Source organism: Lipotes vexillifer, unplaced genomic scaffold (assembly GCF_000442215.2).
Source record: "Lipotes vexillifer unplaced genomic scaffold, Lipotes_vexillifer_v1.1 scaffold1002, whole genome shotgun sequence".
In the NCBI taxonomy this organism is placed as follows: domain Eukaryota; kingdom Metazoa; phylum Chordata; class Mammalia; order Artiodactyla; family Lipotidae; genus Lipotes; species Lipotes vexillifer.
The window spans coordinates 843,258-850,384 of NW_006796766.1; the positions used below are offsets into that span (position 1 = coordinate 843,258).

At 39.8% G+C, this 7,127-nt stretch overlaps 1 pseudogene; it reads right to left on the reverse strand.

Moving 5' to 3' along the window:
* Positions 1 to 5,386: 5,386 nt before the first annotated feature.
* On the reverse strand, positions 5,387 to 5,734 carry LOC103073471 (40S ribosomal protein S26 pseudogene; annotated as a pseudogene).
* Between the last annotated feature and the right edge of the window lie 1,393 nt (positions 5,735 to 7,127).

A 7,127-nucleotide genomic window follows, 5' to 3' on the forward strand; every position in this document is an offset into this window, starting at 1 on the left:
TTTTTTTTTTTTAAGATAGTGGTGAAGTATACACTGACTGGCACAGGTAGGGATCATTGCTTTGATTCCTGCTAAGGCACCAGCACTTTTACCCACCATTATTATTGCACCATCAGTGGAAGAAAGCAAACAGTATTTTAGTATTATTCTCAGGGGCCACAGAAGTCCTTGAAAATATACCATCTGAACATAATCAGCTTTGTTTCTTTCTAATTTGTGTATGTTTTATTTGGGCCCTGCTTTGAATGAACAGTGTCACTCAGCATTCAAGACTCAGTTATTACTGAATTTTTCTGGAAATCTCAGTTTGATGGTATTTCTTCCTTCAGCATTTTGTGACAGTATTGAGCACAATGTGATGGTGTGAGCTTCTTGGAGATGAGAACTGTCTATTAATCTCATCATATTCTCTTATTCTTGATGCATAGTACCTAGATCACAGTACATGACCAGCAAATGCTTGTGGAATGAAGGAGGTGATTGAAACAGACATTTAACAACGCCAAACCTAGCCTGGGATCTTTACTAAAAGAAAAAATGGCCCTGTATACCTGTATTTAAAATTCCTGAGGGAATGTTTTCTGGGTACAGAACATTAAATATTATTTATAATGATGACCCAGAGTTATACATAAAAGATAAAATTATACTTATTGGTCTTTGTGTGAGAACAGGATTTCCATGACTAATTAATGCAAAAATGGATCAAAGGAGCAAGTTTGAATGTCTGTCTTTGTTGAAAACCCTTTGTAAAATAGGAATAGAAAGACCTTTCCTTAAAATCATTAAAAAAAAAAAAAAATCAGGGCTTCCCTGGTGGCTCAGTGGTTGAGAGTCCGTCTGTCGATGCAGGGGATGCGGGTTCGTGCCCCTGTCTGAGAAGATCCCACATGCCGCGAAGTGACTGGGCCCATGAGCCATGGCCGCTGAGCCTGCGCATCCGGAGCCTGTGCTCTGCAACGGGAGAGGCCACAACAGTGAGAGGCCCGCGTACCGCAAAAAAAACAAAACAAAACAAAACAAAAAAAATCAGTCTTAATGATAGTCTTGATCATGGTAAATGTTATGTATATTACCATTCCCATTAAAATCAGGAACTAGATTGGTTGACAGTTCTCCCTCATTGTTGCTTGGTGTTAATTCTGTGAATGTTGGTGCAGTCAGATATAAAAACTAAACAAAATGTATACAAATTAGAAAGAAGCGAAGCTTATTATTTTCAGATTACTATATTGTCTACTTGAAATCTGAGAATAATATGTATTTTTAAAATTATAATCAAGAAGAGTTAAAGAAAGTTAACTTCTAAACAAAAAAATCAGTAATTTAAAAGTATTTCAACAATAATGAAAACCTCTGTTCACAAAAGAATACCAAAATTATGATTTCTCTTTTGTAATTGACATTTAAGCAGGTAAATAATTTGGACAAGATACATAATTAGAACATGAACAGTTAAGGTCAGTGCTTTTAACTTGTGACTTAGATGAGACAGATTATTTTAAAAAATCCTGTAACAATTTCCCCCAAATTTATTCAAAGATAAAGTTTCAAGTCAACTTTTATTTTTGCCTCATAATAATTTCAGATGAGTACTGTGTTTATCTTAAAGCATTTTCAGGTTTCAGTTGTAGGAATTACATTGAAAAGCATTTTCTTATTTCTTTTTTAAAGTTTTTTTTTTTTTTAGTTATGAGAAATTTGAAACTTAGAAGCTGAGCCAATAGCATATTAAATCCCCAGCACCTGTCACCTAAATTAAAAAATTATTAGTTTTGCTCCATTTCTTCTATTTTTTTCCCTTTTTGTGAATATGTTTTTAAAGCATATATAGGATACATTATTTCACTTCTACATACTTCCATATGCATGACTGTTTCAGCATGGGCTGCTATAAGAAAATACCATAGACTGGGTGGCATGAACAACAGAAATTTATTTTCTCACAGTTCCGGAGGCTAGAAGTCTGAGATCATGGTGCCAGCAAGGTCGGGTTCTTGTGAGGGCCATCCTCCTGGTTTGCAGACAGCTTTCTGGCAGAGTTCTCACTTGGAGAGAGAGAGTAAATTCTCTGATATATCTTCTTATAAGGGCACTAATCCCATCATAAGGGCCCTACCCTCATAATGTCATCTAAACCTAATTACTTACCAAAGGCCCCATCTCCAAATACTATCACATTGTTGGTTTAAGACTTCAGTGTATGAATTTTGGGCTGGGGAGAGGGGAGACAATTCAGTTCATAGCAGTGTCTACAAGATTTGTACATTTTCTTGTGCATAATCACAGTGCCATATTATATTCAACAGAATTAATAAAATTCTTTGTTGTCATCTAAAACCCAATCTATATACACATTTCCACAGGTACTTAGTCATTTTACAGTTGATTTGTTAGAATTGGGATCCAAAAATAAGTCCATGCGTTACATTTGTTTGTTATGCTTTTTAAATCTGGGTAGCTAAAAGGGTGGTTTTAAAAAGCAATGCAGTGGGACAACTGGCTTTTTCTTCCAACAATAATTGTGTAAAAAGAAACTGAAGGAGAAAAAAATAATAAAAAAGAAAAAAAGGGAAGAAGGAGAGGGGAGGGACTGCTGTAGAGTAAAAGTAACTTAAAGTGCAAAATAAACAAATGTAGTGTATGAATTTTTTTTTTGGATCCTTATTCTAACAACTCAGCTGTAAAAAGGTAGAAATATCCTGAATTCTCTAGTTCCAGTATTCTAGAAAATAGGGGCATGTAAACGTTTGAATTGTAAAGAAAAAAAATCCCGAAAGTATTTTAATTAAATAAAGATTTTTATAGTTCTCACAAATTACCATTGTATTTTAGTTTTAAAACAGTCTTGGGCTTCCCTGGTGGCGCAGTGGTTGGGAGTCCGCCTGCCGATGCAGGGGACACGGGTTCGTGCCGCGGCCCGGGAGGATCCCACGTGCTGCGTAGTGGCTGGGCCCGTGGGCCGTGGCAGCTGGGCCTGCGCGTCCGGAGCCTGTGCTCCGCGATGGGAGAGGCCACAGCGGTGAGAGGCCTGGGTACCGCCAAAAAAAAAAACAAAAACAGTCTTAACACATGAATGAAAATTTTATGTGAGGATATTGTTAGAACTCAAGATACAATTAACTCATGATACAGCTTTAAAAACTTCTCCAAAGCTGAATTCATCACAGTAGTTTTATAAAATTTTGCAAAGAACCCTGCGGGAGAGGCCCAGCGGTGAGAGGCCTGGGTACCGCCAAAAAAAAAAACAAAAACAGTCTTAACACATGAATGAAAATTTTATGTGAGGATATTGTTAGAACTCAAGATACAATTAACTCATGATACAGCTTTAAAAACTTCTCCAAAGCTGAATTCATCACAGTAGTTTTATAAAATTTTGCAAAGAACCCTGCTAAGATTTAAAAAAAATTTTTAAATTTATTTATTTGGCTGCATTGGGTCTTAGTTGCAGCACGTGGGATCTTTCGTTGAGGCATGCAGGATCTTTCGTTGTGGCACGAGGGCTTCTCTAGTTGTGGCGCGCAGGCTCTAGTTGTGGCACACGGGCTCAGTAGTTGCGGTGCATGGGCTTAGTTGCCCTGTAGCATGTGGGATCTTAGTTCCCCTACCAGGGATCAAACCTACGTCCCCTGCATTGGAAGGCAGATTCTTTTTTTTTTTTTTTTTTGGGGTTTTTTTTCTTAAGATTTAATTTTATTTATTTTTGGCTGCATTGGTTCTTCGTTGCTGGGCAGGCCATGGCTCACAGGCCTAGCCACTCCGCAGCATGTGGGATCCTCTCTGACCGGGGCACGAACCCGTGTCTCCTGCATCAGCAGGCGGACTCTCAACCACTGCGCCACCAGGGAAGCCCGGAAGGCAGATTCTTAACCACTGGACCACCAGGGAAGTCCCTGCTAAGATAGTTTTGACTGTAGTGAATATTTGAGGTGAAATAACATTATTATTGAAATATGATTTTAACCAGTAGATGGCAACAAACCAGTATCTGAATGTAGTTTTAAAAAAATTGCAGGAGAAACAGTATAAGTCATCAACGAGATACATTAGATTTTTTTCCACAAATAAACATTTTGTGCTTATGTCTTTAATATATGCTTGCTTGCTTGCTTATTTATTTATTTATTGCTGCATTGGGTTTTAGTTGCTGTGTGCGGGCTTTCTCCAGCTGCGGTGAGCGGGGGCTACTCTTTGTTGCGGTGAGCAGGCTTCTCATTGTGGTGACTTCTCTTGGTGTGAAGCACAGGCTCTAGGTGCGCGGGCTTCAGTAGTTGTGGCACACGGGCTCAGTAGTTGTGGCTGATGGTCTCTAGAGCACAGGCTCAGTAGTTGTGGCACATGGGCTAGTTGCTCCGTGGCATGTGGGATCTTCCCGGACCAGGGATCGAACCGTGTCCCCTGCATTAACAGGTGGATTTTTCTTCTTCTTCTTTTTTTTTTTTTTTTTTTGCGGTACGCGGGCCTCTCACTGCCGTGGCCTCTCCTGTTGCGGAGCACAGGCTCCGGACGTGCAGGCTCAGCGGCCATGGCTCACGGGCCCAGCCACTCCGCGGCATGTGGGATCCTCCCAGACCGGGGCACGAACCCGTGTCCCCTGCATCGGCAGGCGGACTCTCAACCACTGCGCCACCAGGGAAGCCCCCAATATTTGCTTTTTTAATTTGAAAAATTAATATAGATTTTATTTTTATGTGATATGCATTGTTCATTTTAAAGCCGTGATTGATTTTTGATAGTTGGATGATTAGTTTATAGTTGTATTTAAAAACTGAGCATTGGGGCTTCCCTGGTGGCGCAGTGGTTTAGCGTCCGCCTGCCGATGCAGGGGACACGGGTTCGTGCCCTGATCCGGGAAGATCCCACATGCCGCGGAGCGGCTGGGCCCGTGAGCCATGGCCGCTGAGCCTGCGTGTCCGGAGCCTGTGCTCTGCAATGGGAGAGGCCACAACAGTGAGAGGCCCAAGTACCGTAAAAAAACAAAACAAAACAAAACAAAACTGAGCATTACTGCAGTTATTTGATTTATTAGTTGGTAGAAGCTAGTAATCAGTGGTGATTTGGGGAATTATTTATTTATTTTTTTAAGTATAATTTCCGGGCTTCCCTGGTGGCGCAGTGGTTGAGAGTCCGCCTGCCAATGCAGGGGACATGGGTTTGTGCCCCGGCCCGGGAAGATCCCACATGCCGCGGAGCGGCTGGGCCCGTGAGCCATGGCCGCTTAGCCTGCGCGTCCGGAGCCTGTGCTCTGCAACGGGAGAGGAGGCCACAACAGGGAGAGGTCCGCATACAGGGGGGAAAAAAAAAAAAAAAAAAGTATATTTTCCATTTTATTGTCTTTCCAGGCAGGGGACAGTATTTCTTTAGTCTTTAAGAACTGAGCTCCTTACATGGGCTTTGGTGGAGGTCGTGGGGCAGCACCAGCAGGTCTAAATCGGGGTGGAGGTGTTCGGTCCTTCCGGGCTTCCCGAGAACGATGCTTGACTACCTTGCTGTGAATGGCACAACTCACGCAGTAATGCAGTTTCACAGACAGCTTGGGAAGCACATAGGCGTCGAAAACACTCGCTTCGGAAATGTCCCTGACGGCTGTGGCCTCTACGATCTTCCGAATGACGAACTTCTTAATGGCCTTATCCTTGGGCATGCAACGGGTACAGTTGGTACAGCGAATAGGCTGCATATGGCCGCGGCCCTTTTTGGCACGACCATTGTTCCTTATTTTCTTGGTCATCTTGGAAGCGAGGAGGCGGAAGAGTGGGAATTATTTTTATTTGCCTTGCTTTATTAGAAGTTTAATAATCATCTAGTTAGTAAGTAATGTTATTTAACTTAATAAAAATAAGTTTATACTTTTTAAGAAAACAAACTGTAGAACTGTGTGATAGAAAAAATTGGGAAAAATCTGTGTTTATCAGTATGGGCTATTTTTCCATGATTACTGTAATGCTGTGTAAATGCTGTAGGTCTGTTGGTATTTTTATCAACTATACACACAGCATTGCATCAGAAAATTTGATACCTGACACAAAAGTGTAGCACCTTTGTGAAGTTTTCCAGCAACTCAGTACTATATATTGTTGATGGATATGTGTATATTCTCTTTGTGTTTCTATGTCTCATAAAACTTTATGAAAATGGACTGGCACGGTTACGCCAGAAAGTTACTGCTGTTTGGAAGTAGGAGAGGAAATTGGGACCTGAGTTTGTCTTAAAGGGTTAATTTAGCTATTTTTTGTAATATTAGCAGTTGTTAATTCTGAAAAGCCGGAATGAATCTTTGTTAACAATACTTTTTGTTCTTTTCTGTATCTTTTGAATTGAAATAGACACAACTGAACATAAATAATCCTGAGCAGAGCAGCTAGTGATTACAAAATGTTAATTATTTGTGACTTCAAGTTAAAAATTTTAACAATATATACATTTTGCATTTTGTCCATATATACAAACTAAATGTCATTATTTAATACTTGATAAATTAAACATTTTAGGTATTATTTAATCCATACTCATCTTTCTGATGTAAACTTAATGCATCACAATTTATATAGTTACATATTCGTAGGCTTTTTGGTGGCTTCTTATTTTTTATTTTATAAACGTCCCTTCGGCAGATATCTTTTGTGCAGTTGGTTCTGAGAGGAGGAAGAGTTAATTTTTGGTAAATAAGAGTCTGTTGAGTCTAAAGGTAAGAGCAGTGCTATAGTTTCTATTATTTATTTTTAGATTGTTTTTATTTTTATCAGGTTTTTCTTTTTTAATTGAACTTTGGGAGTTCCCTGGCGGTCCAGTGGTTAAGACTTTCCCTTCCAATGTCGGGGGGGGGGCGTGGCACAGGGCAAGGGGGTTGTGAGTTCAATCCCTGGTCGGGGAGCTGGGATCCTACCTGCGTCATGGCCAAAAAAACCCCCAAAAAACATAAAAAAAAAGAAGCAGCAATATTGTAACAAAAATTCAATAAAAGACTTTAAGAAGTCTTTAAAAATTCAGTAGAAGACTTTTTTAAATCTTTACAAAAATAAAATTGCAGTTTAGTTGTTGTACAATGTTGTGTTAATTTCTGCTGTCCAGCAAAGTGATTCAGTTATATGTGTATACATCCTTTTTATTTGTTTATTTAAAAT